At 49.3% G+C, this 13,405-nt stretch overlaps 1 protein-coding gene across 2 annotated transcripts in view; it reads left to right on the top strand.

The window, feature by feature from the left end:
• LOC126109636 (transmembrane and ubiquitin-like domain-containing protein 1) overlaps positions 1-13,405 on the top strand; it is a 57,559-nt gene that overhangs the window by 27,111 nt on the left and 17,043 nt on the right. The gene's annotated exons all lie outside the window — the stretch shown is intronic.

The following is a 13,405-nucleotide window of genomic DNA, read 5'->3' as shown; positions in this document are numbered from 1 at the left end:
AAAGAACAAAGAAAAGACAATTATACATTAGCTTTCAGTCAAAGTCAATTTCAGAGAAGGCAAAACACTCTCTCCCTCTCCCTCTCCCTCTCCCTCTCCCTCTCCCTCTCCCTCTCCCTCTCCCTCTCCCTCTCCCTCTCCCCCTCTCCCTCTCCCTCCCCCCCCCCCCCTTACTCACTCACTCATTCACACAAGCAAGCACACTATATACCAATGCCTCTTCTTTAGTCTTTTTCTTCTTCTTCTTGTTCATCCCGGCTTCTAGAGATCTCTTGTGAAGAGACACGATTCAACAAGTTCCGTAGTGGTGTAGGACTGTCAGTGAAGTTACACAACAGTTAATAATTTAACTTTTAAAACTGCTGGTTTATTGGCATTTATGAAAAGAAAAATACTCTCATGCGGTCAGCAAACTTTGTGTAACACTTTGTGTGTGTGTAATGGGCCTTACGTCACAAATTGTTCTAATGAATTAATTAAGCTGCTTTACAGTGTTGCTAGGCAATGTAATCAACAAGGTGATTCGTGTCTCAATTAAAACTGGACCTCAATATTTTGAATAAACTTTTGGTTCATTTTTTTGTCAAAATCGGCTTTTGTCTCAAAATTAATGTCCAACCTCGTGCATTAAGTCCAAACACATTTGCAACTATTGCACACGATTTACTGGACAGCTCGATAGTGCACTGGCGTGTAATGTATTTCAAATCGAGCGGCCAGGTTTCAGTTTCCCCTAATGGGCTAAACGACTTTTTGTAATAATGTGATGTGTCTATCTCATGTAAAGTTTAAATGAACTGAATTTACTCTCCATTCGGGTCAAGATGACAAAATAAAATTCACCACATAGGTCAGCGAATTGTACACGTGCACTTTTGGCACTGTAAGTGATAACTCGTCTCAGAGTAAAAACCGCACATAAATTCACACTTTTTTATGCATACAAAATTCAAAACACCTTTATGTTAAACAAATAAATTATGGCATGTAATTACTAATGAAACATTTCCGATGCTGAATAAACTTCCAGAACTAGTATTTCATAATCAATAAAATTTTATTGGCTGAAAGAAATTATTAGTTTGTTAAAAGGGATTCAGATTACATTCAACTCGTGTCTGGATGATGACTTCACGAATTGACATTTGCTCGGAATGAATGAAATACCTGTACTGAAAAAATACTGTCCGTTGAGTAATTTACTGACTTTTATAACAAATTTTGTGCCCCTTGCATCGCTACAACACCTCACACACACCATGACTGCCATGTCTGGCAGCTTGGACCAGAATGAATGAATCAATCAATCAGTGAATAATGATGATGATGATGATGATGATGATGATGGCGGTGTTGGTGGTGGTGGTGGTGGTGGCGGCAGCGGCCTCCATGCATCTGCACCTTGTGAGCAGTGCCTATTGGCTGTGTCCGATTCAAATATTATGCCCAGTGCACGCATGGCTCAAGAAACTTAAGGCTAGTTGTGAAACATTATCAGCAGGCAGACATTGTTTTCTGTCAGAGGTTCGATATGGGGCCAAACGAAAGAACAAACTTAAAGAATGGGCCAAAATGTGGCAGATATACCGATGAGGCAAAACATGATGACCTCTGTCCACCGCGAGACTGACTGGCATCTGGTGGTGGTGTGCAGTGTGGTGCAACAGGGCAAGTATATAAGCAGAGCACAGACAAACAGGAAATTGTTGTAGCTGTAATGCTGGGCGCAAATGAAAAAAAGCCCCTGACTTAAGAAATTTTGACGAAGGCCAACAATATTATGAGAAGGAAAGATTCCACTCACCATATAGCGGAGATGCTGAGTCGCAGATAGGCGCAACAAAGACTGTCACAAATAAGCTTGTGGCCAGCAAGGCCTTCATCTTGAATAGACGACACACACACACACACACACACACACACACACACACACACACACACACACATATGACTGCAGGCTCTGGCAACTGAAGCCACATTGCAAGCAGCAGCATCAGTGCATGATGGGAGTGGTGACTGGGTGGCAGTAAGGGAGAGGCTGAGGCAAGGAGGGATAGGGATAGCAGTGTAGAGGGGGGGAGGGGAGACAGTGAAATGCTGCTGGGGAGTGTGTAGGGACGCGGCAGGGAGATGATAGGGCAGCTATTTGCAGTTGGGAGGTTAGACGGATGGCAGGGGAGCGGTCGGGGCAGGGTAGGGGTAACATAAAAGGAGAGACATAAAAAGACTGAGCGCGATGGGGGAATGAGGGCTGTGTAGTGCCGGAATGGGAACAGGGAAGGGGCTGGAAGGGTGAGGACAATGACTAACGAAGTTTGAGGGATACGGGAAAGTTCTCACGTGCACGTTTCAGAAAAGCTGGTGTTGCTGGGAAGGATCAATATGGCACAGACTCTGAAGCAGTCATTCAAATGAAGGATGTCTTGTTAGACAGCATGCTAGCAACAGTGTTGTCCACTTGGTCTCACATAGAATGCAGCATAGTGGTTGCAATTTAGCTTGTAGATCACGACTCGTTTCACAGTGAGCCCTGCTTGCGATGGGATAGGTGATATTTGTGACTGGACTGGAGTAGGTAGTGGTGGGAGGATGGAACAGGTCTTGCATCGAGGTCTGTTACAGGGGTATGAGCCATGAGGTAAGGAGTTGGGAGCAGGGGTTGTGTGGGGATGGATGAGTATATTGTGCAGGTTCGGTGGTAGGCGGAATACCACTGCAGGGGGTTGGGGGGGGGATAGTGGGTAGGAACATATCTCATTTCAGGGCACGACGAGATGTAGTCGAAACCCTAGTCCAAGTTGCCATGACCACCTATGTCCTCGCCCGAAATGACCCCTCCTTTGAAGACATTACCTACAAACAAATCTAGGGTCCAGCTATAAGCACCTGCATGGCACCATGCTATGCCAACCTATTCATGAACCATCTAGAGGAATTCTTAAACACCCATAATCCTAAACACCTCACTTGGTTCAGATTCATTGATGGCACCTTTGCGATCTGGATCTAGTGTGAGGACACCCTCTCCACATTCCTCCATAACCTCAACAACCCATCTGCTTCACCTGATCCTACTCAACACAAGAAGCCACCTTTTTAGATGTTGACCTCCACCTCAAAGATGGCTGCATCAGTACCTCCATCTATATCAAACCTACTAATCACCAGCAATACCTTCACTTCGACAACTGCCACCCGTTCCATACCAAGAAGTCCCTTCCGTACAGCCTAGCCACCTGTGGTCGTTGCTTCTGCAGTGACAAGGGGTCCCTCTCGATATATACTGAGGGTCTCACCGAAGCCTTCACAGACACTAATTACCCTTCCAACCTTGTTAAAAAAATCTCCTGTGGCTTATCTTTCCAGTCTCCCTCCACCTCCCAAAGACTCATGTATGGCCACAGAGGAGCTTTCCCCTTGTAACTGTGCCACACAGGACTGAAGCAACTGAAGTGCATTCTCCGCCTTCCCCTGCGGGTACGGGGGTTAGAATAGGCCCGAGGTAGTCCTGCCTGTCATAAGAGGCGATTAAAAGGAGTTTCAAATGTTTCGGCCTTTATGTGATGGTCCCCTGTAGGGTTTGACCTCCGTTCTTCAAAATTTTCCTGAAGAGCGAGTTAATTGGGGAAGGGCACCTTACATGGTGCAGCGTTTCCATCGTGCATTGAGATCTTTAGCCCACTTTCTCGTTGTCGCATTGCAGTCCTGCCCATTCTCCATCTCGTGGGCGAGGACACCTTCCTGGGTGTGTTTTTCACCGTGCACTATGCAGTGTCACTTTCTGCGTCGACGATGACCGTGGACTTCTTTGCACCTGACACCCAGCACGATAGCCAGTTCGTTGTGGTGGTGCCGCCCTGTACCCTGTTGGTTGTAGCCCCCTGACCACACAGGGATCGCTCTGCTGATGCCTGCGCCAGTAACTCCTCATGTATGCCGAGGGGTAGATGCCCATCCCCTGGGGCATCGGGATTCCCAGCAATGGCCTTCCTGCCAGGTGGCCTTCGCTGCAGCTGCGTGGTGCCCTGGGAAGAGCCCCTGGTTGGAGTGGGTAGCATCAAGGTGGACGACACGTGATGAAGCATAGTCCATCGTGTCTTGCTGGTGGGGAAACACCAGCAGTCTCTAAGTGATCATGAGCTGAATTCAATGCACAGAAGTACGACCCCAAATCATTCCCCTCCCTGGCCACACCATGGGAGGAATGTCAGGCTAAGGATGGCAGTGGATCTTATTTGCCCCGCTACCTTGTACGTTCGAGAGCTGATAGGGAATCTTTCATGACGATGAAGCCTCAGTTTTTTGTTGAGCATTTAGAGGACAAGTTTGGGGAGGTGGAGGGCTTGTCCAAAATGAAATCTGGGTCAGTCTTGATCAAAACAGCATCCTCTGCCCAGTCATGGACGTTACTTGCTTGTGACAAGCTGGGGGATGTTTCTGTAACCATCGCGCCCCATAAGAGCTTAAATATGGTCCAGGGTATCATATTTCACAGCGACCTTCTTTTGCAGTCTGACGATGAGTTGCGCACCAATTTAGAGCGGCGAGGTGTACATTTCGTCTGGCATGTCCACCAGGGTCCGTTCCCCATCTCCCATCTATGTCATCTGCGGAGAGCGCCATTCGCCTTGCTTGCCAGACTGCAGGATTCTCCAGAAAGAAAGGAAAATCTTGGAGCACAAGACCCTGGACCAACTGACCTATACTGAGGCTAAGAGAAAATTTGAATGCCTGCATCCTGTGCGTGTGACGTCTTACGCAACGCCTACAACAATTCTGGCACCATCAGTTCCGCTAACACAAGTCACCTCTCAGAGACGGAAGACTACACCTGCCCCCTTGATGGTTGGGGGCATTTCCCTCCCTGTTGCTCCTGCACCATCTACTTTGGGGGCAACACTCCTCCAACCATCTGGGACATCCGTCCCCACTTCTAAGCCGGAGAAGCGTAAGTTTCTTCGGCTTCTCTCGCTAGGAAGGGGTCCCTCGGGTCACCCCCTTCCCAGCTTTCTGCTAGTGGAAAAGACGACACCCGCCAGTGGCTGAAGAGCTGAAAAGCAGTTGGTCGTAGGGCTTCATGCTCGTCATCAGTACCCGAGAAGACTGAGCAAGTGAAGTCCACCCAACCAGGGAAACCCAAGGAGCAGTGAGAGAAATCCAAAAAGAAAACACCGAAGACCAAGGAAATTGCGGTGGCACCCACACCACCGCTACCTACAAGCTCTGCGTCTGAGGATGGGGTGGAGATTTTGGCATCTGCTGAGAACCTAGATCTCACCAGGCCCTCAGACAAAATGGATATAGACTGCTCAGGCAAAAAGTTGGTGGCAGCAGGTGACCCTGAGGCGTAAACTGCCTCATTAATTGTTCCATGCCTTCCCAGTCTCATGATGATGTCATCATCCAGTGGAATTGCGGCAGTTTTTTCCACCTAATGGCTGAGTTACGGCAACTGTTAAGCTTTACACCTGCTATCTGCATTGCCCTCCAGGAAACCTGGTTCCCGGCGATGCGGACTCCTGCCCTCTGGGGCTATAAGGGATATTACAGAAACCGTAGCGACTATAATGAGTGTCAGGTGGAGTTTGCAGTAATGTCCTAAATTCAGTCTGTAGTGAACATTTGCCCCTTCAAACCCATTTTGAAGCTGTGGCTGTCAGAATAAGGACGACACAGGAAATAACTGTCTGCAATGTATGTCTTCCTCCAGATGGTGCAGTATGTCTGAATGTATTAGCTGCACTGATTGATCAACTCCCTAAACCTTTCCTACTTTTGGGAGATTTTAATGCCCATAACCCCTTGTGGGGTGGTACCATGCTTACTGGCCAAGACAGAGATGTCGAAACTTTACTATCTCAGTTTGACCTCGGCCTCTTAAACACTGGGGCTGCCACACATTTCAGTGTGGCTCATGGTAGTTACTCAACCATTGATTTATCAATTTCCAGCCCAAGACTTCTCCCATCTATCCACTGGAGAGCACATGAGGACCTGTGTGGTAGTGACCACTTTCCCATCTTCCTGTCACTGCCCTGGCGTCAGGCCCACGGACGCCTGCCCACATGGGCTTTAAACAAGGCAGACAGGGAAACTTTCACCTCTGCTGTCACCGTTGAATCTCCCCCACACGGTAACATTGATGTGATGGTTGAACAAGTGACTGCAACAATTGTTTCTGCAGCAGAAAACGTGATCCCTCGCTTTTTAGGGTGCTCGAGGTGTAAAGCAGTCCCTCGGGGGTCGCCGGAAGCCACTGTAGCAATTAAGGAGCATCGGTGAGCTCTACAGCGGCATAAGCGGCACCCTTCCCTGGAGCACTTCATAGCCTTTTTAGACAGCTCCGTGCCTGTGTTCGCTATCTTATCAAATGACGGGAACAGGAGTGTTGGGAGAGATACGTCTTGACCGTTGGGTGCCATACATCACCTTCCCAAGTCCGGGCAAAGATTAAATGTCTTTTCGGGTACCAGGCCCCAACAAGTGCCCCGGCATTACCATAAATGGCGTGTTATCTACCAACACAAACGCAATTGCCGAGCACTTTGCTCGAGCCTCTGCGTCAGAGAAATAACCCCCAGCCTTTCAGGCACTCAAACGGCGGCTGAAAGGGAATGTCCTCTCATTCACTACATATTGCAGTGAAATCCTATAACACCCCATTTACAGAGTGGGAGCTCCTCAGTGCCCTTGCACATTGCCCCGACACAGCTCCTGGGCCTGATCGGATCCACAGCCAGATGATTAAACATCTCTCAGCTGACTGCAAGCGATATCTCCTCCTCATCTTCAACCGGATCTGGTGGGATTGTGTCTTTCCATCGCAATGGCGGGAGACCACCATCATTCTGGTCCTCCAATTCGCTAAAAACCCGCTCGATGTGGAAAGCTATCGGCCCATCAGCCTCACCAATGTTCTATGTAAGCTGTTGGAACATATGGTATGTCGGCGGTTGGGTCCTGGAGTCACGTGGTCTGCTGGCACCGAGTCACGTGGTCTGCTGGCACCATGTCAGGGCGGCTTCCCCCAGGGTCGCTCTACCACTGATAATCTTGTGTCCCTTGTGTCTGCTATCCGAACAACCTTTTCCAGACAGCAATACCTGGTTGCCGACTTTTTTTGAATTACGTAATGCATACAACACGACCTAGTGACATCATATCCTTGCCGCATTGTATGAGTGGGGTCTCCTGGGCCCTCTCCCGGTTTTTATCCAAAACTTACTGTGGCTCCGTACTTTCCTTGTCCAAGATGGTGCCTCCCATAGTTCCATCCATATCCACGAGAATGGAGTCCTGCAGGGCTCTGTATTGAGTGTGTGTCTATTTTTAGTGGCCATTAATGGTCTAGCAGCAGCTGTCAGGCCCTCCATCTCACCTTCTCTGTATGCAGACAACTTCTGCATTTCGTACTGCTGCTCCAGTACTGGTGTTGCTGAGCGGTGCCTACAGTGAGCCATTCACAACACAAAGCGCAGTCACGTGCCCTAGCCTATGGCTTCCAGTTTTCAGCTGCGAAGTCATATGTCGTGCACTTTTGGCGGCGTGGTACTGTTCATCCGAAACAAGAACTTTATCTGAATGATGCTTCACTCACTGTAGTGGAGACATATCGATTCTTAGGACTGGTTTTTGATGCCCCGTTGACTTGGCTACCTCACCTTCGTCAGCTTAAGTGGGAGTGCTAACAGCACCTCAATGCCCTCCGTTGCCTGAGCAACACCAATTGGGCTGCAGATCGCTCTACGCTGCTGCAGCTCTACAGAGCCCTTGTCCTATCCTGAATTGACTATGAGAGTGTAGTTTATAGTTCAGTAGTGCCTTCAGGGTTGCATTTACTCGACCCTGTGCACCACTGTGGGGTTCGACTAGTGACAGGTGCTTTTTGGGCGAGTCCGGTGACCAGCGTACTGGTGGAGGCTGGTGTCCCTCCATTGCAGATCAGACTTGTGCAACTGCTCGCCAGTTACGCAGCACACATTCGTAGTTCCCCTGAGCATCCAAATTACTGTCTCCTTTTCCCTCCCACGGCAGTCCATCTCCTGCATCAGCGGCCCAGACTGGGGCTAACGATTGAGTTTCGCGTGCGGTCCCTACTCTCCGAGCTGGAGTCTTTCCCTTTACCACCTCTACTTGCGGTCCGTTCATGTACGCCTCCACGGTGTACACCTCGGCCGCAGCTTCGTCTGGACTGTTCACGTTGCCCTATGGACTCTATTAACCCTGCAGCTCTCCGCTGTCACATCCTCTCGATTCTTAACGTGTTTCGGGGCTCTGCAGTCGTTCACACCGAAAGCTCGATGGCTGAGGGTCACACTGGCTTTGCCTACGTGCATGGCGGCCATGTTGAAGAGCATTCCTTACCCGATGGGTGAGTGTATTCACTGCAGAGCTGGTGGCCATTTCTCGTCCACTTCAATATCTCCGTTCATCTCCTGGGCAATCTTTTATTTTATGTACTGACTCTCGGAGCAGCCTGAAAACTATTGACCAGTGCTACCCTCATCATCCTTTGGTAGTATATATCCAGGAGTCTACCTATGCCCTTGAATGGTCCAGTCGTTCAGTGGTGTTTCTCTGCACCCCTGGTCATGTCAGAATCCCAGGAAATGAACTACACTCCTGGAAATGGAAAAAAGAACACATTGACACCGGTGTGTCAGACCCACCATACTTGCTCCGGACACTGCGAGAGGGCTGTACAAGCAATGATCACACGCACGGCACAGCGGACACACCAGGAACCGCGGTGTTGGCCGTCGAATGGCGCTAGCTGCGCAGCATTTGTGCACCGCCGCCGTCAGTGTCAGCCAGTTTGCCGTGGCATACGGAGCTCCATCGCAGTCTTTAACACTGGTAGCATGCCGCGACAATGTGGACGTGAACCGTATGTGCAGTTGACGGACTTTGAGCGAGGGCGTATAGTGGGCATGCGGGAGGCCGGGTGGACGTACCGCCGAATTGCTCAACACGTGGGTCGTGAAGTCTCCACAGTACATCGATGTTGTCGCCAGTGGTCGGCGGAAGGTGCACGTGCCCGTCGACCTGGGACCAGACCGCAGCGACGCACGGATGCACGCCGAGACCGTAGGATCCTACGCAGTGCCGTAGGAGATTGCACCGCCACTTCCCAGCAAATTAGGGACACTGTTGCTCCTGGGGTATCGGCGAGGACCATTCGCAACTGTCTCCATGAAGCTGGGCTACGGTCCCGCACACCGTTAGGCCGTCTTCCGCTCACGCCCCAACATCGTGCAGCCCGCCTCCAGTGGTGTCGCGACAGGCGTGAATGGAGGGACGAATGGAGATGTGTCGTCTTCAGCGATGAGAGTCGCTTCTGCCTTGGTGCCAATGATGGTCGTATGCGTGTTTGGCGCCGTGCAGGTGAGCGCCACAATCAGGACTGCATACGACCGAGGCACACAGGGCCAACACCCGGCATCATGGTGTGGGGAGCGATCTCCTACACTGGCCGTACACCACTGGTGATCGTCGAGGGGACACTGAATAGTGCACGGTACATCCAAACCGTCATCGAACCCATCGTTCTACCATTCCTAGACCGGCAAGGGAACTTGCTGTTCCAACAGGACAATGCACGTCCGCATGTATCCCGTGCCACCCAACGTGCTCTAGAAGGTGTAAGTCAACTACCCTGGCCAGCAAGATCTCTGGATCTGTCCCCCATTGAGCATGTTTGGGACTGGATAAAGCGTCGTCTCACGCGGTCTGCACGTCCAGCACGAACGCTGGTCCAACTGAGGCGCCAGGTGGAAATGGCATGGCAAGCCGTTCCACAGGACTACATCCAGCATCTCTACGATCGTCTCCATGGGAGAATAGAAGCCTGCATTGCTGCGAAAGGTGGATATACACTGTACTAGTGCCGACATTGTGCATGCTCTGTTGCCTGTGTCTATGTGCCTGTGGTTCTGTCAGTGTGATCATGTGATGTATCTGACCCCAGGAATGTGTCAATAAAGTTTCCCCTTCCTGGGACAATGAATTCACGGTGTTCTTATTTCAATTTCCAGGAGTGTAGCTGACAGGCTGGCCAAACAGGCTACACGCAAACCACTTATGGAGATGGGCATCCCCGCAACTGACCTGTGTCCGTTATTGCGCTGCAAGGTTTTTCAGCTTTGGGAGACGGCATGGCAAAATCTCAGTACGCACAAAAAACTGCGAGCCATTAAGTGGACCACGAATGTGTGGAAGTCCTCGATGAGGACGTCTCGCAGGGACTCTGTGGTTCTCTGCAGGCTCCACATTGGCCGTGCATGGGCGACCCACGGCTACCTCCTGCGCTGTGAAGACCCATCTCAGTGTCGGTGCAGCGCCCGGTTGATAGTGGCCCATATTCTTCTGCTATGTCCTTCTTAGGCTGCCCTGAGACTTCATCTTTGGTTGCCGGACTCGTTATTATTGATTTTAGCAGACAACGCCTCATCGGCTGATTTGGTTTTACGTTTCATCCGTGAGGGTAGGTTTTATCATTTCGATCTGAGTTTTAGGGCCTGTCTTTGTCCCTCTGTGTCCTCCACCCTAATCCTTTTAGGGTGAAGGTTCTAATGTGTTGCAGGGTGCTTGGCTTTTCCTTATTATTTTCGTAGTTGGCCAGCCACTGTAATCTACTTCTCCTTGTTTTACTCTCTTCTAATTTGTTCTTGCATCTCTCTGTTGTTCTCTTGTCCTCTTTTGTTCCTTTTAGTATTCGTTGCCTTTCCTTCGTTCTTGTGGCCTTTCCTTTCCTTCCATTTTGTGTTATACATCTTGTCTATTTTATTCTCACACTTGTGGCATTGTTTGGTTAGGAACAAGGGACCAGTGACCTCATAGTTTTGTCCCTTTACCCCCTCTTTTAAATCAACCAACCAACCTACATTCTCCGCCATGATTTCAAGTACCTTTCGTCATGCCCTGAAATGAGAAATGTCCTTCTGACCCTCCCACAGTGGTATTCCACCATCCACTGAACCTACACAATAAACTTGTTCGTCCCTACAAAATCCCCACTCCCAAACTCTTACCTCATGGCTCTGACCCTGTAACAGATCTAGAAGAAAGACATGTCCCATAAATCCTCCCACCACCACCTACTCGAGTCCGGTCACAAACATCACCTATCCTCTCAAATGTGGGGCTACTAGTGAAACCAGTCATGTGATCTACGACTAAGATGCAACCACTGTGCTGCATTCTTTGTTGGCATGGCAACCAACATGCTATCTGTGCGCATGATTTGCCACCGACAAACTGTGGCCAAGAAACAAGTGAACCACCCTGTTGCAGAGCACTGTGCCCAACACGACATCCTTCATTTCAGTGACTGCTTCACAGCCTGTGCCGTATGAATCCTTCCCACCAACACCAGCTTTTCTGAGTCGCGCAGATGGGAACTTTCCCTGCAATATATCGTACGTTCCTGTAACCCTCCTGGCCTCAACCTTCGTTAGTCATTGCCCTCACCCATCCAACCCCTTCCCTGTTCCCAGTACTACACAGCCCTCATTCCACCATCGCTCCTTTTCTGCTATCCTCTTTACCTCTCCCCTGCCCTCTTTCTAACCTCCCAACTGCACATAGCTGCCCTACCCTCTCTCCACCTCGTGCCTGCAGGCTCGCCAGCAGCACTTCACTGTCCTCCACCCCTACCATACTATCCCTCCCCCTCCCCAGCCTCCTCCTCATCTACACCCAGTTGCCATCACCTCATGCACTGGTGCTGCTGCTTACAGCGTGGCTTCAGTTGCAGGCATGTGTGAGACAGGTGTGTGTGTGTGTGTGTGTGTGTGTGTGTGTGTGTGTGTGTGTGTGTGTGATCTAGTTTTGACAAAGGTCTTACTGGCTGAAAGCTTATTTGTGACAGTCTTTTATTGTGCCTATCTGCGACTAAGCATCTCCCGTATATAATAAGTGGCAACTTTCCTCTTCATTGTATTGTTATTGACAAAGGCCACATTGTTGCAGACCAGCACGAGCATCTCCAAAGTGGCAAAGACAGTCATTTGAGTGCATGCACACTCCTGTGTGTTCCCACGTTCACCTGACAAAATTGTCACTAATGACTGTAGCGCACATGTGACCTCGAGATTGGACTGGGAATCAATGGAAATGTGTCCCTTTCAGGTGAATTTTGTTCCTTCTCACACTGGGCCGAAAATCGTGACCGAATACATTCTCATTGAGGTGAGCAGCTGTTAGAATCTAATATCGTGCCGGAGGGGGCAAGATGTGCTGCGGGGGACATTTGTCTGCACTTCTGTGGGACGCATGGTAGTAATCGAAGGCACTGCAACAGCTGCAGACATTATTGTGAACCACTACATCATTTCATGCCCGACGTCTCATCTGTCGGCAGCAGCATATTCCGGCAGGGTAACTGTCTGTGTCTCGAAGCCAGAATCGTGCTACAGTTGTTTGTGGAGCACGGTAGTGCTCGACAGGACGACATCTGCGATGTTTTTGGCACCAGCTCCACGGTCACAAGCGACTAGCTGTAATTTACAGGAATTGTGAGATCTGTATGTAGACATCTGCTGTCATGTACCACCAGAAACCAAACGACAACTTGTCGAATGCATGCCACGCAAATAGCTGCTTTATTGCAGTTCAAAGGGGTAGTGACTTTTAAGCAGATAGTGATAATGTTTTGGCCCATTAATGTGCATTATTGGACAGTAAAAAATAGTATTGTTTGGCATGTGTATGTCAGTCTCCTCCTTTTCACCAGTAAATGATTGAGGTTCATTTAAAATATTGAGTTCGGAAGCAAACAGCAACAAGCTGCAGGTATAAGTGCGTAATTCTGCAAGTGTCCCTGATACATTGTTGTAGCAGTTGTCATTATTTTTGTGGTCTTCAGTCAAAAGCTGGTTCAGTGTAGCTTTTGTGCTGTTCTGTCCTGTGCAGGCCTCTCCATATGTAACCGCAGCAGCCGATGTCCACTTGAACCTGCTCACTACAGCACAGGGTGATTTAGAAGTAACAGTGCACACTTCCTTGGTGTAATGTATGCGTCAAAATGAGAGTAAAATGTTAAATAAAGATTTATGTGAAATTTATTTATTCTGAGTGATAATGCATAATGTCATTTTTGGTACGCATTACACCACGGGCAGGGGACTGATGACCTAAGAAGTTAAGTCCCATAGTGCTCAGAGCCATTTGAGCACCACGGGCCAGTACATGCTTTCGGGATGTCGTGTTGGCCTGCATGTCAGCTGATATTGTTTTGTACACTCCTCTACGCTGCCTGGTTGATTCTGGCACAAAATGCCTTTATTTACTTGACTTTTTTGTGGCCTGTTGTACTGTATGGTGGTTGCCCCGGTACCAGATGTACTACATACATTCATTCTGTCAGTAGTTCTTAGACTGCAGTTGATACATACGGTACGATGGC

The sequence above is a fragment of the Schistocerca cancellata genome, chromosome 12 (genome assembly GCF_023864275.1).
Source record: "Schistocerca cancellata isolate TAMUIC-IGC-003103 chromosome 12, iqSchCanc2.1, whole genome shotgun sequence".
NCBI lineage: Eukaryota > Metazoa > Arthropoda > Insecta > Orthoptera > Acrididae > Schistocerca > Schistocerca cancellata.
This window is presented reverse-complemented; position numbering and strand designations above follow the sequence as displayed.